Source organism: Grammomys surdaster, unplaced genomic scaffold (assembly GCF_004785775.1).
Source record: "Grammomys surdaster isolate TR1022 unplaced genomic scaffold, NIH_TR_1.0 126546, whole genome shotgun sequence".
NCBI lineage: Eukaryota > Metazoa > Chordata > Mammalia > Rodentia > Muridae > Grammomys > Grammomys surdaster.
The window spans coordinates 16,683,500-16,709,662 of NW_021621338.1; positions in this window are offsets into that span (position 1 = coordinate 16,683,500).

Below are 26,163 nucleotides of genomic sequence, written 5' to 3' on the forward strand. Positions count from 1 at the left end.
ATAGCTCAAGCTTTTAAAAAGTGGGCTCTGCATATGTTAAAAAGCCTGCAGGGAGTACAGCTGGCTTCCTGGAACCTTGCAATGTTCCAGTAGTTTGTATAGAAGTGGGAGGTGGGGGTTGGGGGGGTCTGTCCAAAGACTTGTCATTAGGTTTGTTCATCCGAGGTCTGCAGAGCAGCCTGTGCCTGGGGTCGCACACAGATCAACACAGCAAGTTCACAGCCTTCTGTTGTTTAGCCCCAGGGCACTCCTCCCATGTGCAAAAGTGTGCCCTTAAACATCATTGTATTCCTTGAAAAAACTTTGTGAGCCGGGCAGTGGTGGCCCACGCCTTTAATCCCAGCACTTGGGAGGCAGAGGCAAGTGGATTTCTGAGTTCGAGGACAGCCTGGTCTACAGAGTGAGTTCCAGGACAGCCAGGGCTACACAAAGAAACCCTGTCTCGAAAAACTAAAAAACAAAAAACAAAACAAAAAATAGAAAACAAAACAAAAAACAAATTTGTGAGAATGTACTTCTGTTTGTTCTCAGTTTATAGAAAAAGAAAGTCAGACTAACAGTTACTCAGCTGGTAAAGAGTAAAGAGAACTTGAGACAGACTGTTTCAGCCTGTTTTTCCTCCTGTTACCTACATTAAATTTAGCACCCAGTTTAGACACTTTTAACTCAGTGTTTCCTTTATTTTGAAAGCCTCTTTTCTACACACTTAGGTGTCTTCACTTCTTTATGTCTTTTTGTTTTGCTTTTCTGAGACAGGGTCTCACTATGTAAACCAGGCTAGTCCTTGAAATCACAGGTCCCCGCCTCTGCCTCTGGTTCTGAGATTAGAGGCATGGGTTATGATACTTGCCTCTTCATGTCTTACAATGCTAATTTTTCAATAGAGGCATCAGTTCACTCTCAGTATGGGACTTCCCACTACCCCAGCTACATTTTTCTCCACATTTTCTCCACAACAAAGAGCGTTTTGTGTTCTGTAAAGTTCCTTTTAAATTTTGGGGTGTGTGTGTGTGTGTGTGTATAGTGTGCCACAGTGTATATAGGTGCCCTCAGAGGGCAGAAGACAGGTTTAGATCCCCTGGAGACTTTATTAGAATGTTGTGTTGGGAACGCTTGTCCTCTGGAAGAACAGCCAGAGGTCATAACTGCTGGAGCCATCTCTCTCCAGCTTCAAGAAAAATATTTTTGACATTGATTTATTACTGTGTATTTTCTAACTGAAAGAATGGAATTCTTTTGCCAGGTGAAATTTCACCTGATTTCCAAGCACTATGTCTTTGCTTGGCAAATCTGTTTAGTTGATAAACTGCTCCACCCGCTTCCCTCTTTAAAAATAGACTCTTGAATGGTTTTGTGTTCTGGGCTCATATATGAATAAAATAGAGCCTTTGCATAATTACAAGGCAGTCTTGTTTGTTTTGTAGAATTAACAAATAATTTTTCTTAAACTGTTTTGGACTACATGAGCCGACATTCTATTAAAATGTTTTCATATTTATTAAGACAAACTTTATGTACCCTCATGCTTTGGGCAACTTTGCATAGCAATACAATTGGGAGAAACAACAAGTTTTCTTCAGCGCCCCTCCTTTTTGAGTCATTGTCTGCCGTACTGTAGAACCAAGAGATAACATGTACATTTTGCAATCTTTAGGAAAACAGTAACCAGGAATGTATCACAGAAACTTAAGGATTATCTAGCTATAGTTGGATCATGTATAGCAACCCATAAAAGTGTTTCCTCTCTACTTAAAGATCAGCTGTCATAACTCCTCTCATGACAAATCACACTGGTGAGCCTTTTCATGAGACAATTAGCTGATAAGGACAAATCTCTGGCAACCACATAGTGCATCAATTCTTATAGTCTGTATTTTATTAGTTAAGTCTGGATGTTTTCTAGAGTGAGATACTCCTACTCTACACTGAAAATCATCATACTTGTCTAAATAGCAACTGGTCCATTGTGGGGTATTCTTCTGTACATGTGTGGTGAAAGTAATGTTTCCTAGTGCTGATTCTTGCTTGCCCCAGGTTATTGTATATAATTCTTGCCTTTACTGTATAGGATTTTTTTTGGGGGGGAGGGAATGTGTGTGTGTGTGTGTGTGTGTGCGTGTGTGTCCGTGGAGACCAGAAGAGGGCATCGGGTCCCCTGCAGCTGGAGTTATAGGTGGTTGTGAGTGGGGGTTTGCTCCTGGGAACTGGACTTAAGTTCTCTGGAAGAGCAGTAAGCACTTTAACCACTGAGCCATCTCTCCAGCTTCAGAAGTATTGCCTTTTAAGTTGCATATTCCGTAAAGGTATATGTAATATAGCATATGACCCTTAAGAGCCTAAATTGTCTGAGCTCTCAAGATATACACAAAAATGCCAGAGGATGGCAGCTGACAGCATAAAATGACTAATAGTTATTACATGTTCATTCTGTAGCAGGCTGTGAACATGGATTCCACCTAATCTTAAACAAGCAAAAGTGTGACCTCATACTATTATGGTAGCTAAAGAAATTGAGACTCGTAGAAATGACTGGGTCATGATCACACTCACTGCAAATGAACAGCAGCGAGCTTGTTAGAAATGTTTCCCATAAACGACAATATATTTCTTTAATGGAATGAGAATATTAAAAATAAGCCATTTCTGGTATTAATCAGGAGTTATGAGGACGTTTGAAATTTCTTGCTTTACCTCATGGTTACAAGATGGCTATTGTAGTCATTTTTGGCAGTTTCAGTACAGTACCAGTTGGCTTTTTTGACTTTTGGGTCTGTGGTTAAACAATACATTATGACGGGGACAGGGAGGGAGGGAGGGAAGGAGGGAGGGAGGGAGAGAGAGAGAGAGAGAGAGAGAGAGAATGAATATGAATATGTAACTAAGCGTCTAATGTGGACTGTATGGTTGGTCATAGATGAGAGAGTGCTTTGAGCTGATTAGTCTGGGCAACATTTTGGAAAACTGAAGTAGACTTGGAAAATTTAGTTGGCTTTAGTAGTCTCTCTTTGAGGTTGACTGTTTCAGGTGGTGAGAGAGCGTAGTGGTGGTAGTAGGTTTTCTAGGGGGAAGAACAGTTTGTACAGAAGTGTGTGTGTGTGTGAATGTGTCTAGGCTAAGGCTCAGGGGGTAGAAAACATTGAGAATTCTTTCTTCTAATTTTTACCAGTCTTGTAGATTGTATCTCGGGTGCTAGAGTCTTGACAGTAGTAGACAGAAAGATTATTACAGAGAGTGAGTCTAGAGAACAGAGAAAACAAGGAGGTTGATGAAAATGGCAGAGCAAGAACTTTATATTGACTATTTCCAACACTCCATGGTACTAACAGGAAATTCTGGTGTATATTTTAATCCAGAGATTCACCAGAAAAACCAACTCCACCATTTGGGGCCAAATTTCAAGCAAGCCTTATTAAATATTGAACACTAAGAGCTGGAGTTCAGTCAGGAACATTCCCTGGAATTTCCCACCCGAAAATACTGCATGGGTCGCAGGGGGTTATGAGAACAAACTTTTACAGCACAGTACTTTCCCTGAGGCCTTATTTATTTATTTATTTATTTATTTATTTATTTATTTTTAAGAACTACAACTCCCAGCGTTCCAAGGAGTTACCTGATTCCTGGGCAGGTGGGGCTTACAGGTTAATTTTGGACTTTTGTGAGACCAAGGTGGGAACAAATACCTCATAGGTTGAAATAAGACCAACATAGAAGACATACCTTGCAGGATGAAAGTTCTGTTTATAGTTAGAACAGTTTGTTTGGTGCTAAAATCTAGCTAAGAGATAAGTTGGTTAGTTCGTTTGTCAAGTCCCTGCTAATTAAGGCCTCTACTTGCAATCAAGAGTAAGTACCTGGTCTGATGGAGACTGCTTGTAACCCCGTTCACTAATGTTTATCTATGCCCTTGTGACTGCTTGTAACCCCATTCACTTGTTGCCTGTCCTTACCTTTGTTCCTCCCTTCTCATTGTATCCTTTAAACAAAGAGTAAGTCAACTCTCTCACCCACTGTGAACACAGTTATCACCCCTAAAAAAAGAACTTCAAAAAACCCAGGGGAGGCTGCTCTCAGAAACTCCAACTTAGAGGAGACAGCTGGCTGGCCAGGCTAGACTATACTCAATTACAGCTTGCTTTAATTTGAACTATCTTGGACTCTGGGTCTTTTGTTGTTCAGTTTGTTGTTGTTGTTGTTGTTTTCCAATTCTGGAATTAACACATTACATATACTGCAGAGATCTTTTTAAAGACCCTTTGAGTTTATCATAGATGGACAAATGTTTAGAAAATAAAGAACTCATGACTTAAGTGGGATTGGGTTTTCTTATTTCATGAATTTGGTAAAATGGGCCCAAAATGTCTTTTTTTATTCTCTTTGAAATAGAATCCATAGAATTTTACCTGTTCTGTACTCATACTTTGTTTTACCATGGAAAATGTTTTACACTCAAAATATATACAAAGATGGTTTAAATTGGCTCCTGATGGATTTTGACCAGTGGAAAATTTGTAGACACATACCTTTTTAGGAGCTCTTACTAATTAATCAAGTATCTATCTAGTACCAGTCAGACAAAATGCTACAATAGAGAAATCATTATCACAGCAGGTATCTGTGTTGTAGACATTCTTAGCTGAGATAGTCCGATCTTGCTGATAGGACCGTGTCTAACTTGTGAGATTTCTAGTGAGAGTTCTCACGTGCCCCTTTCCTTCTTGGGAAATGGAACTGAAAAATATCACCAGTTCTAAAACTGATTGGAGAAAGCATCAAGATTTTTAATGCATATGTGACAAGTCTTAGTGACTCATTTATATATTTTATACTTGTTAAATATGTGTGCTCCTCGGTCCCCAAATCCATTCATTTAGAGCTGGTACAATCAGTCTGTCTGTCTTATAGCTAGAAGGTTAGGTCTAAAATTTATGAACATTTTCCAGTGGCTTGACCTTGATTTTCCACTGGCTCCTGATATCTCTCTACTAGTCTACAAATGTAGATACAGGATTTCCTTAAAATGGGTATTTCCTACTCCTGGCCTTCCTGCTTGTTTCTTTTCTTGAAATCTTTTCTCTCTTACAGCCCGGTGGAAACTTTATCTTTAGTTCACCACTGAGCAGGCAATTGAGAACCCACTTAGCTGGTGCTTGAGGAGTTGATATGCATTCTCTTCTGCACTTAAGTTCAATGAAAACATTCAAGGCTCTGAGTAACTGAAAAATAATTTCGTTTTGGTCTGTTTCTGTTTGTTTTGTTTGTTTTGAAACAATACTATTTACTTTATGCATCCACTTGAAAATTTTCCTGCTTATTTCCTTAAACAACAAAATCATAGGAATTGCAATTTTACTATATTTCAATTTATTTATGATCTAATGATACAATAAAAATTTGTCAGACCACACAGTGCCCACAGCACTGGGGTGCTGAGCCAGCAGAAAGGATTTCTTCAGCAGATGTACCAGCTGTTATCACTGACGTATGGGCAAAACCAGACCGATGACCCCTGGGATTCCAAGTTGAGTATGAGTTGAACTGAAAAATTCCCTGTGGCATAACTTGTTAGCCAATTTGAGGAGAGCCAATTTGAGGGGTATGAAAGTCAGTACCAGAGATCAGTGAGTGAGTGTGTGTGTGTGTGTGTGTGTGTGTGTGTGAATTTTAGGAGAGCCAATTTGAGGGGTATGAAAGTCAGTACCAGAGATCAGTGAGTGTGTGTGTGTGTGTGTGTGTGTGTGCGTGTGTGTATATTTAGACTGGAGTTCTGTGATTTAAAACAATTATAATAAAGTATCATTTTTATCCGAAAAAAATTGTCAGAAATGCTATCATAATTTGATGCATTTGGGGTACTTGAAAAAAAATCCTGTGTCATTTACTTATATGAAAACAAATGTTTTACCTGAATGAAGATTTCATGTGAATATACTCCCTTTTTTGATAGTGCATTGAGTTAAACTTTCAGATTTGATTTTACTTTTAAGTATATCCTTCCCCTCTTTTAAATAAGGATTTTGAAGTGAATTGCACATGTGGTTAATCTTATAAACTCTTCAAATTTTGAACAAATGTTACTCAGCATAATAGCACTACAATTCAATTAAATTGCAACTTTAATTTTTTTCATCAATTTAATGTGTGGTGGTGGTGTGTGTGTGTGTGTGTGTGCACCGCCCCCCACACACATCCACATGTATATGTGTGGCACATGTGTGGGTCAGAGGATGACTTGTGAATATTTTTTTCTTCCATTATCTGAGTCCTGGGGCTGGAACTCAGGTGACCAAGTTTGGCAGCAAGTATATTTACTTACTGAGCCATCTTGCCAGCCCCTAATTTTTATAATCATATTCTTCAGATGTTAAAGTGAAATCACTTTTTAACGTCTTTATTTAGTCTGATTTTCTTAAATTCTGAGAAAAGTAGAAATTGTAGACAATAGAAAGAGACTGTAACATACCTAATTTTTGATATAGCTTTCTGAGTTCAAATACATACCAGGTTGTTCATTCTCAAGCTTATACGGCAAACAGAATATTAGTTAGATTAAATGTAATCTCACCTGTTAGTCAACCTATGATGATTACAACAGGTGGGATGTTTACCATGATTGACAGGGTAAATAAATAGCCCTTGAAAATCTGGAGTCTTGAGAATTTGCTCAACATGAAACAGGGGTTAAACATAACTGTTTGTATTCCTAAAATTTGGAGATTAGTAACAGAGAAGAAATGGATTCATTTTAACTCTAGATGGCAGTTAAACACAACTAACAAAGATCATTTTTTTTAAAAAAAAATATAAAAATAGTAAAACACACATTCCATTTCTGCCATCTAGTTAATATATTATCCAAACAAAGTCCTGAGCTGATATTACTTAACAGATGTGAATAAAATATGACTGTGCACATGTTAAATATATACTGGAATCCTGTCACGGCAAGGTGTGTTTTTTAAAATCTCGTGTCATGGCATGCACTGGTTTATATTGTCTTTTGTTTTGTAATTTTTTAGCTCAGTCTAGTTTTATTTTATGTACAGTTATTTACTAAGTCACCATCTTACCATTGCAACATTGGTAAAAGTACTGCATATTTAATGTTTGAAATGTTTCACAGAGTACTTTATAAGGTAATGGAAAACCTTGTTAGAGCATGCTTTGCTCTTGCCCTTTGCATAGACTGTGTGTTAGTGGACTTGGAGACAGTTATGAACAACCCTCTCCTGAGTGTTAGGATATCTGGCTAGTGGTACAGAAGGTTCTCACATAAGATAGAGCTAAAGAGTTTCATCCTTGCTTGCCAGCTAGCTAGCAAGGAACGGTTGTGGTCACTTTAAAGCATTTTTATTGTATTCAAAAATCAAAACAGATGCATCTTCAAAGAGGTTGTTCCTCATTTCTGATATCTAGCAATTTATGCAGAGTCTTTTTCTAGGTGGTGAATTATTATGTAGGCACTGTTCCTGCTGTCCACACCCCTATGGCCTAAAGGAGTTGGAAGGAATGTTGCAGTCAAGATTCAAATGCACGTTGGTACAGGTATGCCCACTGGAACCTTGGACCTCACTGATCACCTCAGGTGCTGGAATCAGCGTTTGCTGTTTGGATTGCTTATAGAATAAATGCTCAGTAGAGTCCATACAAGGTCATGTTGCAGCTACTTCCTGTGGCCCTGGAGTTGTCTTCAAATTCCTGACAGTCGATACTGGCTTGTGACAGGGTCTTGATATATGCCAACTTAATGTATTTCAGTTGGCATAAGAATAAATGCCTTTACTGCATTAAAAACCACACTAAGTCAAGTGTAAGTTATATATTTATTTTAGAGAAATTTATACTGGAGTTTTTTGTGCTTCCACTTTTATTAGCCTTTTATATTTATTAGCCTATTTGTATTTGTTGTCTAAGTAGTGGTTTCATTATTACATCTTTATTCTTGTATATTAGACATTTTGCTTGTCTTCTCTCCTCCCACTCTGCCGTGTCCTTCATGCTTCCTTCCTTCTGGTCCCTTCTTAAATAGTCCCTGCGATGGTCTTCATGTATGATTTTAAAGTATGGGTTCAGTAGAGAGGAGAGAACATGCAATAGTTTTGATTTCTAAGTCTGCTTTATTTTGCTTAATGTGATCTCTAGTTCCATATATTTCCTGTATTTGACATGATTTCACTTTTCTTTGTGGTCAGATGAAACTGTATCGTGTATACATAGGACATTTAATTTACTTATCTATTGACAGAGACATAGACTAATTCTATAACTTGTCTGTGAATAGCGCTGCAGTAAATATGAATGAACAGGTTGCATGAGGACTCAGATTAGGTGCTGGGGACCAAATTCAAGTCATCTTCAGGAGGAGTAGAATGTGCTCCTAACCACTTAGCCATCTCTAGCTGCAATGTTGTTTTTGTTTTTAATTTTGTGTGTATTCTGGATAAGAAACCCCTGTCAGATGAGGCGCTAGCAAACATTTCTCTCACTGTGTAGATTGGCTTTCTACTTTTCAATACATCCAACTCCTTAATTCTGTTTCATTGATTAATGTGTCTGTATTTATGTCAGTATCATGACATCCATGTGTTGCAATTAGTTTTACACTCTACCTGCCTTTAGCTCTGGGAAGTGACTGTGCTACCAGCCCCCTCCCATCTTCTCTTAAATCCTCTGATAAAAGGCACAGACACACAGCTTTCAACTTGCCTTCTTGGCTCAATTGCTGGGCACCATTATCTTCCACCTGGAAAAACATGTTTTTATCAATTTCTTATCTCCACCTCTCCCACCTGCCCTAAAACTTCAGTTGCTAAACTTTCCTGACCACCTACCTGTAGAAGCAGCTTGTGTGGCCACTCTGTTTTAAGATCTCACATTCCCTTCCTCTCCCACCTGCCCTAAACTTCAAAGGCTAGTCCCATCTAGCTCCTGCCAAACATCCCTTGCCACTCGCCTGTAGTAGCAGCCACAGCCCCCCCACCCCCGCTCCTCCTGAGACCTCACATAGTTTCCTGGTTCTCCTCTCTCTAAAGCATGGTGATTCCTGTTCTCATTTCTGTGTTCCTTTCTCCTCCTCCAAGAACCTGGAAGTCCTGTTGTCCGTCTCTTCTGCCCAGCAATTGGCCTACGACTTTCTTTACTGACAGATTGAGAACCAACTGGGGAACAGGACCTTAGCATCAGAACTGCCTCCTACACCCACCATTGCCTGCATTGCTCTCTGCATTCTCATCTTCCACACATCTGTAGAATGGCCCACCGAATTCCAAGCCTTCAATGGCTTTTCCAACCCAAAATTCAAATGCCAACACAACCTTTCTAAAAACACATGGTCAGGTAAGGTCTGTCACAGGAATACCCCGTGGCCTGGAGCCAATTTCTACCTTAGTTAGAGTTCCTGTTAATGTTATAAAGCACCATCACCAAAAACAACTGGTGGGAGGAAGGCAGGAAAGGAACCAGGAGGCAGAAATTGAAGCAGAAGACTTGGAAAAGTGCTGTTTACTGACTTGCTCTTCATGATTTGCTAAACCTGCTTTCTTGTAGTACCTTAGACCCACCAGCCCAGGGGTGGCATCACTTACAGAGATGGGTCCTCCCACATTATTCATTAATCAAGAAAATGCCCCCATGGGATTGCCCATAGGACAATGGTAAAGGTATTTTCTCAATTGAAACTACTGATTGAAAAATGAAGATAGCTTGTGTCAAGTTGACATAAAACTAGCCAGCACAATGTGGATACTGTCACAGAATCTGTTTAGGTTCCAGATTGTATTTATTGATTTATATGTATTGAACCATTGCTTTATTCTGGGATGGAGCCAAATTGATTATGGTGGATAATCTTGGGGTTTTTTTTTTTGTTGTTTGTTTGTTGTTGAGGGGGCTGATTCAAAACAGGGTCTCATTATGTAGCTCTGGCTGTCTGGAACTTACTTTGTAGAACAGGCTGCCCTCAAACTCAGAGATTCCTCTGCCTCTGCCTCCCAAGTGATGGGATTAAAGGTGTGAGCCACTGTCTCTGGCATGGATAATCTTTTTTGTGTGCTCTTGAATTTGGCTTGTAAGCATTTAATTGACAATATTTGTATCTATGTTCATTAGAGAAAAATTGCCCTATAATTTTCTTTTTTATTGGACCATTGTGTAGTTTTAGTATCTGGGGAATATTGGCTCCATAAGAAGAATTTAGAAGTGTTCCTTTTCATCTTGATGAATAATTTGAAGCACATTTTGTTCTTTGAAGATCTGGTGTAAGACTGCACTGCATTCATCTGGTAGTAGGCTTTCTTTTTAGTTAGAAGATTTTTAATTCTTGCTTCTATCAATTACTATATTAGTTACTTCATCTTTATTTAATTTATGTAGGTCATGTAAATCTTTAGATTTATCAATTTTCTTAAGTGTTTCAGTTTAGTGAAATATAGACTTAAAAGAATATCCTTATGATTCTCTGACTTCCTTTACAATCTGTTTTAATACTTCCCTTTTCATCTCCAATTATATCATTTAGGCCTTCTCTGTCTTTTGGTTGACGGTTTGTCAACTGTTAATCATTTCAAAGAACCAATTTACACTTTATTAAATGTTTGCCTCCTTTTTTCACTTCTGTTTCAGTAATTTTGATTATTTCTTCTTATCTATTATTTTTGAATGTTTTTTGTTCTTCTTTTTCCAAAGTCTTCAGATGCATCATTAAGTTATCAATATGAGATTTTGTTTTGTTGTAGCCACTTAGAGCTGTAAACATTGCTCTTAGTGTCATAAATTGTGTTTTTTAAAATTTTACCATAGTTATTTATCCTATCATAGTGTTTTTTATTTTCATTCAATTAAAAAAAAATCTTAAAATTGCCTTCTTCAATTACTTCCTTTACCCCCTTTTGGTTAAGCAGTGTGTTGTTGGGAGCCAATTCCTAGCAGGAAGTGGCTATCATCTTTGCAGCCATCTTGAGCCATATACTCTGACAAGAGACTTGTTTTTCAACAGCCCACAACAGCTGGGCACACTCTGATAAACATCTTGTTTTTCTCACATATCTTGTTTTGTTTTTTAGTGCCCCCAGCTGCAAGGCACACATGGTATCCATGCTCCAAGACACGTGGCATAATGCTTTCAGCTGTGATCCCCTGCTTGTCCACGGCTGCAAGGCACGTGGAAAAGCATATAAATACCCAGGATTTCCTTTCAATAAAGGGAGACTTGATCAGACACTCTGTCTTGTCTCCATTCTTTGTGTCTCTCACCCCTCCATCCTCACTCTCTCTCTTGCTAGACCCTGACCCATTGACCGGAGGAACAGCAGCTCTGGGCCATTACAAAGTGGAGCCCAGCCAGGCAGTGTGGCACACGCCTTTAATCCTAGCACTTGGGAGGCAGAGGCAGGCGGATTTCTGGGTTCGAGGCCAGCCTGGTCTACAGAGTGAGTTCCAGGACAGCCAGGGCTACACAGAGAAACCCTGTCTCGAAAAACAAAACAAAAAACAAAAAAGAAAAAAACAAAACAAAACAAAAAAAACAAAGTGGAGCCCAATGTGGGGCTCTAGTAATCGGGATACAGTAAAGGACACCTCAGGTATTGAAAGCATGCATCTTCACTCCTGCACTGGAGAACCTGTTGATTGGCGGAGCTAGCTTGGTAGTGATGCCCAACATGGGGCAGAATGGGTCATTACAGAGTGGCGCCTCAATGTTAGAGGTCCAGTAAGCAGGATATAGTGAAAGACACTGCGGGAATTGGAAGCGCATATCCTTACTCCTTCACTGGAGAACCTGTTGATTGATGGAGCTGGTTTGGCTCTGGCACTCAACATGAGGCAGCAAGAATGAGAGACCCAGTGAGGGACGTTACTGGAAGAAGGGTCTGCCAAAAATTCAGAAGTGAAACAAAGGTGATCACAGCTGGAACCTGCAGCATCGAGACCAGTAGGTCATAGTAAGGAAAATGGGGCAAGAAATAAGTCAGCAGAAACAGATGAGAAAGGCTTTAAAGACTCAAGGAGTAAGTTGCAGGCTGCTCTGAGTCAAGAGAGCCAAACAGATAAATAGATAAATAGAAGGTTGCTCTAGGCAGAGAGCTGAACAGAAAGATAGTGTTAATCAGTTGTGTTAGAGTGACTTAACTTTCAAAATGGGTGTGATTCTGAGTTGTGTAGTTATATTTTTCCTCTGGATTAAAGGTCAATGTAAAGGTTTTTCTGGTTACTGGCTCAAGGATAGGCAGATTTGGGAAAAAAAGGTTTTTCTATGTGTTTTCTGAAGAGGTCATTAAGGTAGTAGTTATATCTTCCAGAATTATATGGATCGGACATGACAGAGGTAGGCCTCCAGAAGACTAGATTCCAGATAATCAAACAAAATAATATCTTGATACAAAAATTTGTTTTGAGATTTGTATATTACAGAATACACAGCCTTGGTGATGAGTCTTCTTGTCACCTGCATGTCCTGGACTTCCAGCTGGATCCAGTTAAGACACATAGACATCAGAGGCTTATTAATTTACCCTTCCCCTCATCCCTCTTCTAATATCTCAGTGCCCATATTCAGCTTGAAGAAGTTAATGAAGAGTTGGCGCCCCAATTTCCTGGACTTGGGGACTGAAGTAGTTAATATTAGGCTGTTATTCTAGGGAAAAGTAATGGTTTTATTGGATCAGAGAGGGAGAGCTAAAATTGATTACACAGCCATAATCTATTGGTAGAAATCTGTATAATTGTTACTAAGCTGATACACATTCAAGGACTTCATTGGTATAATTTCTTCAACTCAAAATTTGTGGGTACAAGGCTTAGACCTTTAACTTCTCCAACAGGGGGAATTGTGTGCTGCCCTTAAAAAAGAGTGTTTCTTTTATACCAACCATTCAGGCATTGTTAAGTCTCTTGTCGCCCGGGTTCATACTGTTCAACAGACTGGTAGCTTTTGTACAACAACAGATAGACGCTATTCAAATGAAACCCATATAGGTCTGTTATTACAGGCTGGAAGTAGGAGACTCCAAAACCTCTGTCATCAAGACTGATGAGGATTAACCCCTAACTTACAAGCTAAGCCAGATAGTCAATAATGGGTAAGAAAACACCTCAAGATCCTTGCCCCTAACTGGGAGGCCTCACCATCCTAAGACAGGAGTTCAACCAATGGCTGCTGAGTATCCAAAGATGCGAAAGGGAGGCTGGGGTCCTTTGTTCCAACCTAAGGCAGGCACGGTTTCCATAAGTTTTCCCAGCCTTCCCTTTTGAAAAAAAAAAAAAAATTAAATAGGAGGACCCATTGGGAGCCGTCTCCTAGCAGAAAGTGGCTATCTTTGCAGCCATCTCAAGCCATATACCCTGACAAGAGACTTGTTTTTCAACAGCCCACAACAGCTGAGTACACTGATAAACATCTTGTTTTTCTCACATATCTTGTTTTGCTGCTTCGTGCCCCCAGCTGCAAGGCACACATGGTATCCTTGCTGTAAGACACATGGCATAGTGCCTTCAGCTGTGATCCCCCGCTTGTCCACGGCTGCAAAGTACATGGAAAAGGATATAAAGGATTTCCTTTCAGTAAAGGGAGACTTGATCAGACACTCTGTCTTGTCTCCATTCTTCCTATCTCTCGCCCCTCCATCCCCACTCTCTCTCTTGCTAGACCCTGACCTGTTGGCCAGAGCAGCAGCTCGGGCCGTTACAGTGTGTTGTTTGGTTTCCATGAGTTTGGTACTTTCTGTTATCTCTTTGTTGTGGATATCTAGCCTTTTTCCATACAGGATGTAGAATGCTAGAATTCATGTAGATTTGACTTCTCCTTCTCCTTTTATACCTATGATTCACAGGCTTGTTCTTTTATTGTTACAGAGTTCCTTCCTAGTCCATCACTTGGGTTTTTAGGTTTAACATTTCCTTAGAGTGATCCAGCTCGTCTCCTTGTCTCAGAGACCTGGTATTTTCTATTCCACTTGATACAATCTATTGGTTTTAATCAGCTTTTCTCTGAACCTTTTATCCTCCTTTCTGACATTTTCAAAATTTATTCTAGTTTGGTTTTTCTTCAGAGTTTATGTCTCTTTGTGGTGTTCTATCTTCATGCTTTGAGCTGTTTCCATTGTTTCACTAAACCTTTTTAGATTTTATTGTCTTAATTTAGCCATTTATTCACATCCTCTGATTTCCTTGAACATATTTATAAATACTATTTTGAAACTTTTGTTTTGCCCATCAACTAAGTGGCTTTACCCAGGAAACATAACAGAGAGGAGTGCTAATTTCTAGAGGATACCTACTGTTTTGGTTATTGTTGTTTGTGTTTTTGTAATAGGACCTAGGTATCTGAGTTTGTTGCAGTATTTCTTCCTATGGATATCCAGTCATGCCTTTATCAAATGGGTGTTTAGATTTTTGTTTACTGTTACCCAAACTTGTCAGGTTGTGGACCAGATGAATGATGCTTGGAGTTCAGTCTTGGGATCCCTGTACATTGATTTGTGAATGAGGTGTCACAAGTGGTCTCAGCCCAGTTAGGGGTAGATGAAAATTCTTAGCCTAAAGAGCAAACCTTTCCAGACTTAGAAGATTCTCACGGCTAAGCTTCAGAAGTCTATGGAGGGTGCAGCAAGTTATACAGGCTGTCCTGGGGCATTAGGTGCCAGTGTCAGAGAAGGAGTAAGTAGTGATCCATGGTCGTAGGGAACAAGATGCCATAACATATTCAGGTGGAGGTGAGTCGGGCTAGGAGGTTCTTTTTGGGAGAAGGACACTAGGGAATACTGGGACATATTGGTAGGTAGAATGGTGGACAGGCTTTGGGAGAGCTCTATATGGGGTAAAATTACAAGATTCCAGGGGGTCTTGGAATGGAACAGTTGAGTGTGGCTGCTGGTGGGATTGGCTCTCCCTTCCTTTCTTAGTCGGTTTTTCTGTATGGAATGATTCTGCTAGAATTTTTAAATGAAAACAAAGCTCATGCTTACTTCAACAGTGGCCTTCTAAGAGACTTTTTTCAATTAAAGACAAAAATCTGGAATCCCAAGGAAATCATCTTATATCAGTTTTAGTAACTTATTCATGCAAGGTATGTAGTTTTGTTGGTGTACTGTTTGCCTGTTATGTACACTGCCATGGGCTCAATCTCCTCATGGGATCAATCCCCAATTCTTCATGAATGAGGATTTTTGGGGAATGTTCATAATCCCATCACTGGGAAAAGGAGCATGAGTTCAAGGCCACTTTTTGATATAAAGATCAGCCTGGAATACTTGAGACCAATTCTGACAATAAAAACAAAATCCAGGGGCTGGAGAGATGGCCCAACAGATAGGAGCAGTGACTGCTCTTCCTGTAGGCTCAATTCCAAGCATCCACATGGCATCTCCGAATTGTCTGTAACTCTTGTCCCAGGGGATCTGACATCCTCATGCAGACATGCATGTTGACAAAACACCAGTGTACATAAAATAAAAGATAAATCATTAAAAAAAAACTCAAAACAAACAAAAAGCCCAACCAATCATCTACCAAACCCCAAAACAACTCATTCAAACTAAAATCTACAAAGCAAAAACAAAAGTCCAACAGAGCAAAGCAAAATGATATAGCTGCACTGTTTCTGTCTTTTAATGTGTTGATTTTTTTTTATATCTTTTAAAAGTACTTAAAGTCTTTAGGGTTGTATATGACTGTGTTTCATAGTCACTGTTTGGCAACGGTAGTATACTTGCATCTTTAGTGGCTCTTACCCACAGGCCAAATCAAGTCCAAACTCTTTCAGGTGGCACTCAAGGTCTTCTGTGGTCTAGACCTCACCCTACTTTTCCAACTTTATCCCATTTTTAAAGATGAAAATGCTATTTTGCAAGTTTTTTTCTAATATATAGAGTATCACTTGTTACCTTTAAGATTTACCCATCTTTTTATGCCCAGCTAAAGTATCATGTTCTTCTCAGAGCTTTCCTCCAAACTCTTGTGGCACATATTTCTATTTATACTAATCCATCTATGACCTAATGATAAACTTTCATGTGCTTTTATTAAAATTTTAGGTCAGGGGCCTGGAAAGATGGTTCAGTAGTTAACTCATTCTTGCAGATGACCCAAGTTCAATTCCCAGCACGGCCACATGGAGATCCAACAGGCACACATGTAGTACGTATATATGCTTTTTTGTTTTTAAACTAAAAGAGCTGATGATTTTGTTTTCACATTTCACAATATAAGTGAAAACTGCACTTTTTTTTTGTATCACTTCTCCCTCCAAAAGTATTCTTTCTGTTAGGAAGGAAAGTTTCCTTGCCATGTATCTAGTAAACACTCAGGCTCAGCACCAAGATCTCCTGGTGAAACAGAACAAGAAATACAAAATGAGTGCTTCTGTTCCTGTCTGTCTGGCCGGGTCATGCAGGCAGAGTAAGCATCATCATAGGGTGGGTGGGAGGTCTCATCATTGGAGGCCCGGGCATCATGGGCATGTGGCCTCCTATGGATGGTCTCATCTCAGGAGCTGGTCCCATAGGCATCATCCCAGGAGGAGAATGGCCTATCATTGGCATCATGAGAGGGCCTCTCATGTAGGGTGCAGGCATCATGTTAGGCTGAGGAAGACCCAGGAGACTGGGGGGAGGTGGGTTATAGCCTCTGCAGATGGAGGAGCAGAAAACAGATCTGGACAAATCTTTCCTTGTTGAATGCAGCCATTGTTTTGTCAATGAGCTTTGGGCCTGCTCTTCCATCCATTTCTGATAATAGCCTTTCACATTCTCTTTGTGTTTCCAACCACTGCAGTGTGTCTTCCTCACAGACAGAGAATCATGGGTAAGATACATATCACAATAGTCACAATAAAACTTGAGCATGTTGCTCCATAGGCTGTTGGCTACCCCGGTCCCTGCTGCCAGGATCTGATGCACCACATATATATGCTTTAAAGCAAAAATATTCATATACATAAAGTAAATATAACATGTAGAAATTTCAAAATTAATTTTAGATCTAGAAAACTGTTAACATGGCTCACTTGGCAAAGTGCAAGCCACGCAAACATGAGGGCCTGAATATGATTGTCACATCTTTCTGTTCCTATAAAGGAAGCAGAGACTACTAGTCACTCAATCAGTATAGCTGAATTGATGAACTCCAGGTTCAGCGGAGGCACAGAAAATAAAGAAAATATTTTATATGTGTATTAATGTGTATACACACACTATATATGTTTTCCTAGTTTCTGTCTACTATAGAAGGTAAGACTTACAGTAGTATCCTTATTGCTTAAAGTAGTTCTGATTTCTGAGTTTGAGACCAGCCTGGTCTACAGAGTGAGTTCCAGGACAGCCAGGGCTACACAGAGAAACCCTGTTTCGAAAAACCTAAAACAAACAAACAAACAAATGAAAACAAACAAAACCTAAATATTAGGGCAGTGGTGACACACGCCTTTAATTCCAGCACTTGGGAGGCAGAGGCAGGCAGATTTCTGAGTTCGAGGCCAGCCTGGTCTACAGAGTGAGTTCCAGGACAGCCAAGGTTACACAGAGAAACCCTGTCTTGAAAAACCACCACCACAACAAAAAAGTAGTTCTGACAGTTGCATTTATTCCTTGGAAAGCTAGCTTTCATTCACTCCTCAAGCCAAGATCCAAATCCTTTTACCTTAAGTGCATTTTTTTCTTCCCTGCAAAACAAAACCCTCATGTTGAAAAACTCTTGACAAAACTGTCTAAACAAGCACTTGGGAATGGAACCATGTTTAGTCCTTATGAATTGTTGTTAAGGCGTTCCCAGTTATTGAAAGCCCTCACTGTACATGCTCATGCTCAAAATATTATGTCAGACTCTTGTGTTAAGAGGAAAACCAACTAGTCCAAGGCTCATTTGGTAGGCAGCTGGTGATCACTGTCTCTCTTAGTACTGGTTTCTAATTTGTCTGACAAGGTAAGACAGCTCATTTCTCCATCTCCATTCTCTGTCAGCACCTGTAGCTCATGGACAAGAGCCCACCGGGAATATGCATGATAGCAAGAGTGTAATAAGAACTAAGTGGTTAGTCTTATTAGTAAAAGTTATGAGCCAACTAGTCCAAAACAGCTTTAAGGAGATAGCTATGGCATGGGAGAGGAATAGGAGTGAGGTGAAGAGCAGGCTACGAGGGCGATGCTGGGTAGGAAAAGGGCAGTGGGCCTATAGCTCAACTGAACCCAGCTAAAGCAGAGGTGGGAGATGAAGAGGATGCAAAAGATTTGTGAAGGAAAGAAAGCAAGATGGTACCTTTAAACACAGTTGGCATTTACTGAAGAACTGCTGGGCTTGGCACCGTCTGGTGAAGTTAAATTGATTTGGAGGGAAATGACAAGAACTTTGTAATTGCATTAGCTAAATGATTTTCAAATATTCAATTGAGATAGGAAGTTTCATCTATTGGTTCATCTCTGAGTGTTGTAAATGAAGATATGTGCTGGCTCTCCCCAAATCCCGAGAAAGTGATTTTTTTTGACAAATTGTTTATTCTAACATTCATTTTTAAGAATTTATTTTTCGCCAGGCGGTGGTGGTGCATGCCTTTAATCCCAGCACTTGGGAGGCAGAGGCAGGTGAATTTCTGAGTTCGAGGCCAGCCTGGGTCTACAGAGTGAGTTCCAGGACAGTCAGGGCTACACAGAGAAACCCTGTCTCGAAAAACAAAAAAACAAAAACAAACAAACAAACAAACAAACAAAAAAGAAATTCTTTAAAGAATTTATTTTCTACCATCATAACATGAATATGAGAGTAGGGTGTGGGTGTGGGTATGTGTGGTGCTAGATATTTAACCCAGAGCCTTATATTTAAAAGATAAGACCTCTGCACTAGGCTCCAGCTCCAAGCTCCATGTCAGTGTAGGCTTCTGTATTTTGTTTGACACTTTTGTTAGTGTTAGTAAATTTTGTTGACAAAGCATCACAATCTTTTAATGGCTGAAGTATGACAATATAATGATTTATTTCTGCTAATGCCAGTGTAGTTTTTACTTGATAATATTACATAGGGATCTATTGTCTTCAGATTTTCTATCAATAAATACATTCATTATTTTCTATCTGGCTATTACAAAATTGTGTTTGTGAAACATTGTCTGGAAGAACATACCTGATCCCAAAGTTGTCTCTTATCTGGAGAATAAAATTTCTGTAAGAATATGACTATAAATAGAAAAAATATTCAACCACAAAGTAGCTATTGATTAGACACAGAACTCTGGATAGGGTCGGCAAGATGCTCAGCAAGTAAACATGCCTGTTGCCAAACCTGAGAAACTGGGAATTCAATCCCCAGAATCCACACTGTAGAAGGAGAGGTCGAACAGCACTCTGACTCTGACTCTGTCTCTGTCTCTCTGTCTGTCTTTGTCTCTTGTCTCTGTCTCTCCCCTCACCCCCCCCTCTCAGATACACACACACACACACACACACACACACACGAAGAGATCAATCAGTAAGTACATTTTTTGACAGAGAGAACACTTGGTGGGCAAGTTTTTCCTTTTTCACTTTCAGCACTTTAGGTCTGTTACATTCTCGCCTGTACACTTCATGAAATGAAGCATGAAGCCAGCTGTAATGCACTCTTTTCACTAAAGTGTTTAAGAATGTCTGTAGCTGCTCTCAAGGCTCTCTCTCTCTCTCTCTCTCTCTCTGTGTGTGTGTGTGTGTTCACACGTCTGTATGTATGTGCATGTGTGCCCATGTAGCTATGTGAGTGTGCATGTGTATGCCCTTGCTGTTATTTGCCTAATGTTTTCTAAAACACCTGGATCTGTGGTTTTGAACTACTAGTAATATAAACCATATGCCATTGTCTTAGTTAGGCTTTCCATTGCTGAGGAAAGACACCATGACCAAGGCAACTATTACAAAGGTCAACATTTAATTGAGACTGGCTTACAGCTTCAAAGGTTCAGTCCATTACCATCATGGCAGTGTACAGGCAGACTTAGTTCTGGAGAAAGAGCCAGGAGTTCTACATCTTGATCTGAAGGAAGTCAGGAGAAGAGTGCCATATTCAGGCAGCTAGGAGGAAGCTCTCTTTGCCCACCCATAATGACATACTTCTTCCAACAAGGCCACACCTACTCTAACAATGCCACATCTCTTAAGAGTGACATTCCCTGACCAAGCATATTCAAACTACCACAGCCATTAGGTTCTTAGACATTTCTTCAGACTCTATCTCTCTTCAATTTCTGGAATTATAATTATATGTAGATAAATCATTTGATACGATTTCACGGTTCTTGAATTCACTATACTGATTTTGTTTCCTCTTTATATTTCTGTTTTTTTCATGCCTTGTCCTGTCCTCTAGTTCACTGATTATATTCAGGAGTAGACAGTGGTGTTATTTTGCATCTTTGTAATTAGTGAGGGATTGAGAAGCTCTTTATACTTTAATTATTAGTGTCCATCTTAATAAGTATTGAGAATTTAACTTTAAATCCATTTGCATTTTTTAAATTTTTATTATCTTAATGTGTGCATGTGCATGAGCATGCACAAGTATATAGATACCACAGAACAACCTTGACTTTTTATTACCATGTTCAGATTTTTATATATGTGTTTTGGGGAATCAAACTCAGGTCCTTTTAACTGCACATTAAGCATGTGTGGTGGCTTTGGCAGAAGCATTATATGCAGGAAAAGCAAATTCATAACCAGAATAAATATCTGCTACAGTAAGATCAAAATATTGTCCTTTCCACAAAGGAAGTGGTCCAATGTAGTCAACCTGCCACTAGGTTGCTGGTTGGTCACCTCAAGGAATGGTGCCACATCTGGGTCTCAGTGTTGGTCTCTGCTGTTGGCAGATCTGACTTTCAGCAGCAGCTGTAGCCAGGTCATCTTTGGTGAGTAGAAGTTCGTGTTATTATGCTCAAGCATAACCCCCATGCCAATTGTTCATGTGCCCATTGAGCAATGACAGGGATGGCTGGAGAAAGAGGCTGACTGTTCTCAGAATAGGTCATCTTATCCACTTGATTATTGAACTCCTCCTCAGCTGAAGTCACCTTGTGGTGAGCATTTACATGAGACACAAATATCTTCATGTCCTTTGCCCATTCGCAGAGATCTGTCCACATTCTTCTTGCTTAGATTTCTTTCTCACCAATTGTCCAATTGTGATGACAAATCATAGGGAACACACCTTGAGGACATATGTGCATGCTTGGTAGCAGATGGCATTGTAACAAGAGTAGAAATCATAGGCATTTGGGAAACTTCTTCATGTAACTTGCTTATGCCTTCAGAACCTGCTTGGGCCCAATCATGTATATAACACTTCCATTTGATAATAGACTGCTGCTTTGTGTGTCCTACTTTATGACTTGGTGGGTCCAGTAATACCCAGCTCATGATAGGCAGTACAGGTTGAATGGTAACTTTCTGTCCTGCTGTCGAATGTTCAGTTTCCACTAAGGCCCAATAGCAGGCTGAGAGCTGTTTTTCAAAGAGAGAATAGTTGTCTGCAGATGATGGTAGAGCTTTGCTCCAAAATCCCAAAGGTCTCGTCTGTGATTCACCTATAGGAGCCTGTCAAAAGCTCTAAGCAGCATCTCTGTCTTCCACTGATACCTCAAGTACCATCGGATCTGCTGGATCATATGGTCCAAGTGGTAAAGCAGCCTGTACAGCATCCTGGACCTGTTGAAGAGCCTTCTGTTCCAGGTCCCACACAAAGCTACAGAATGGGTAGTAGAGGAAGGTAGTTATAAATACCACCAAAAGCAACATGACCAGTTGTAGAAATGAAGATTATAAGTGGTATGAGTGCTTATGTATTATTTTAGGAACACATTTGTATAGATATTTGTGCTTTCTTTCAATTTCTTTAACATCAATTAAGAGAATATCAATTGGTATTTAAGTTGAGATACTAAAAGGATACTCCCAAGGGACATTGACCTATTCTAAATTTACAATTCTTTTATACACTTACAATTGTATGAGCAATAGTTATATTATGTTAGGTATATTTATGATCACCAAGAACAGCAGCAGCAACGGAGTGGAGTCAACCAGAGCCTAGAAGGCAGAGCAGGAGAAATAGCCCAAACCTTCTTGAGAAGTCCAGAAGATTGTGTGTGGATCCCAGACATTGGAACAAGAAGCTGTAATGATGAAGTTGCTTTGGAGACCCCAAGATATTAGAGATGCCAGAGCCAAGGAATACTTGATGAGGAAAGCTCTTAACAGGGAGTGGAATCAGCCCAGGAGGAAGAAATTTGTTGCAGTCAACAAAGATAAAATGAGCTGGAGCTATGAAGAATGCTTTTACATCAGATGCAATTGGAGTTTGCCCAGCTGGATTTTGGTCTTTCTTTGGTCCAGTATTTCCTCACTAAAACATTTTGGAATGGTAATGTATACTTTGTGATGTTGGAGGTATGTGATCGGCTTTTTGATTTTGAATTTATAGGGGTTTACAGTTAAGTGATTGAATGAATCTCAGAAAAGAGTTTGAACTTTGGACTTTTTAACATTTTTGAGACTGCTATAGACTATGGGGACTTCTGAAGTTGAATTAAATGTATTATGCATTATGCTATGGCTAGGTATGGCCTCCATAGACTTGTGTGTTTGAACAAGTCTATGGGACCAGGAAGTTGAATGTGGTGGTTTGAATATGCATGGCCCAGGGAATAGCACTATTAGGAGGTGTGGCATTGTTGAAGTAGGTCTGGTCTTGTTGGAGGAAGTGTGTCACTGTGGGTGTGTGAGTAAATGTCCTTTGTAAGAGTTGCCTTTCATTGTGTCTTTTCACAACAATGGAAATCCTAACTAAGACAGGATGTTGCTTACTTCACTGACTGAACAGTCTCCTATGTCCTCATCTTAACCTTTTTAAAAATAGTATACAAGGTAATTGGTTTTGTTCTGGCCTTTTCATTCATATTTTACTGTTGATCGTTCTTGCACACTTTTCTTCCTTACCCAGCATTGGGTTGCTCTCCTCCCCTCAATAGTGTTTCTTCTGATTTTATATTTTATGTGGGCACTTTCTTCATCTTAGAACTCCTCCACCCCTATGATGTCCTCTTTCTTATTTCCTGACCCCCACATATACATATGTATATATAAGTTAAATATAAGATCCACATGTAAAAGAAGAGGTGTCTTTTTGTCCCTTTGTCTAGATTATTTTGCTTAACATAACTTCTCATTCCAACAATTGCCATTTACATGTCACGATTTTATTTTTCTTAATCTCTGTGAAAATTAAAATTCTACACATACATTTTTCTTATCTGTTGATGAGCATCTAAGCATGTGCAGATACCTTTTGGGTAGAGTTACAAGTCCTTTTTGCATAATTTGGTGTAGTTAAATCACATGGTAGTTCTATTTCTAATTTGTGTGCGTGTGTATGTACACCTATACATACATGTGGAGACCAGGAAATAATATCAGGTGTTTTAATTTCACTCCACCTTATTTGCTGTGGATTTGAACTCAGGTTCACATGTTTGTGAACAAGCATTCTATCCACTGAGCCCTTATTCTTTTTGTTTGTTTGTTTGTTTTGTTTTGTTTTTTGTTTTTTTTTTTTTGGTTTTTCGAGACAGGGTTTCTCTGTGTAGCCCTGGCTGTCCTGGAACTCACTCTGTAGACCAGGCTGGCCTTGAACTCAGAAACCCACCTGCCTCTGCCTCCCAAGTGCTGGGATTAAAGTTGTGCACCACCACAGCCCGGAAAGCCCTTATTCTTAGTTGTTTTGAGAAACTCGCATACTGAATCATATAGTAGCTACAGCAGTTTATACTCCTACCAACAGTGAAAGAGCATTCCTCTTTTCTTAAATCTCACCAGAATGTATTGTCATTTGTTTCCTAATGTTAACCATTCTGACTTGGATCACAAAATACTTCATATTTGCATTTTCCTGATGGCTAAGAATGTTTAACATATTTTAGAGTATTTATTGACCAATATTAAAAAAGAAACATTTTTTTTTCTTTTCTGTCTTTTGAGAATGTTTATTCAGTTCTTTAGCCTATTTATTGATTGGAGTGTGTGTGTGTTCGTGTATGTGTGTGTGTGTTTGTGATTATAGATAACTCTTCTAAGTAGTTGCTTCCTGTTCCCGTTGTGGGGGATTGAATTGAGCAGCACACTGTATAGCACCAGTCTCTCTTGGGAAGGTTCACTACCATAGGAAATAATTATAGTTAAGGGTAAAGAAATCTTGTTAGAAAGAGTCTGTGTGTTTGTGTAGCAAAATTAGTGATTTGTCAGAGAAACAAGTATTCCGTTAAAGGGAGAAAAGGGAAAACTGCACACACACTAAGTTCTTGAGAGGGCATGAAGACATAGTGCACTACCTCAGTAATGAGTGACTGGAAAAGTTGGCCTTCCATAGCCTCAAGGAACCTTCTTCCATTGTGACAAGGCCAAATCACATATTGTGGATGCAGGGAGGCTGATAGATTCAGTTTTCTTTGGCCCAAGTTATTTAGTTGAGTAATGCCTAAGGAAATTTTATTCAAATATTATTATGTAAATACACTAGCAGTAGGCAGTGGAAGTGTCATGGTATGGCATAAAGTTATGACAAGATTCCTTTTTTTTTTTTTTTGGAATATTTTGCAATGTCTAACACCAAGTTTCCAGTTTAAGTTTATGCTTTATAAACTGGATGAGAAGATAATGAGGGTAGATACCTGCTCTGGGGAGTACCTCTAGATTCATGGCTATCTGTATGCCTAGAAAAGAATATTTTCAGAGAAATAGAAGAAAAGAGAGCTATGGAGGGAGAAGGGGTGAGGCAAGCAGCTTTTACTCAGTACTTATAGTGTCTGAGGGGATGGGCTACCTCTGAGAGGTAAAAGGCTTTGCTCTGGGGAATAGCTAACAATTCCTTTGTAGTGTTATAAAGAGTTTAGGATAAATTTTAAAAGACTAGGGCTACTTTGGAAGTACATGGGCATCCTATACATATTAGGCACTTAAATGAAAAAGACAAAGGGGGAGAGAGTTTAAGTACCTCATCTACATGAGGATAATCTGTTTAGTAGCACTGAAGAATCTTAAAGAAGTTAATTAGCTACTTATGATGGCAACAAAATCCAGTTCACACACATTAAATCAATATGAACTTTTGGCTATGTGATTATTAGTGATTAATTCTATTTAAATTCACATGATTGTAATTCATCTTTTCATAAAAACTGTGTTAGGTCTATTCTCTTGTTGTAAAGTCTCTCCCCATATTAGTTTTCAAGTAGTTTTTTTGAAACATGTCATGATCCATGACTTGTGACATATTGGAATGCATTGTAAAATATATTGTTAAAATACCAAGAGTTATAAGACAAATGACCATAACTTATATAATGTTTCTCCCTTCAATCACTAAGGTTTTGTGTGAGAAACAAATAGTCTTATTTTGGGGGGAATATGCTATACACTAAAACTATGTACTTCATAGAATTAAAGAATGCTACAAAAAGGGGAAATGGCTCTGACTTTGGTCCAATCATAATAGTGAGTGACCAAAGTGGCCAACTGTGTCGACAGTGGCTGTTAAATGGGGCTTGTGATCATTAATGTGTAGGCACTAGTGAAAATCACAGTGGTTATCAGTTGAGTGACTGGCAATATGACTCAGCAGGTACACTTGTTGCCAAGTCCGATGACATGAGTTCACTCCCCAGAATGTGTGAAAGAGACATCTGACTCTTTAAAGCTTCTCTGGCTTCCACATGTGTGTGGTAGCATGCCCATGCTGCATGTACTTCAAATAAATAAATAAATAGATAGATAAATAAATAAATAAATAAATAAGCAGCAAAATTATTTACAATTCAGCCAAGAAGAAAGGAATTAGCACTGTAAACCTTTGGGAAGGAGGTGCAGATAGAAATATGGCCCCTCCTTTTCACCATATTGTACAGTGAAATATTGTACAGCATTCTGCAGTTGGTGCTCAAGAGTAACAGGTATTGTGACGCATTCTGTTTCACTTCTTGGAAGTTATGGAAGTGCTCTTTTCTGAAAGGAAATAGAGAAGGGATCCATCCAGGGGAGAAGGGATGTGGGCAGGAAAACTTCAGAGGAATAGAGGGAGAAGAAACTGCAGCTGGGATGTAGGATGTATCGTATGAGAGAAGAATGAATTAAAACTATGTTCCTGGAATTCAGAGGGGGAGGG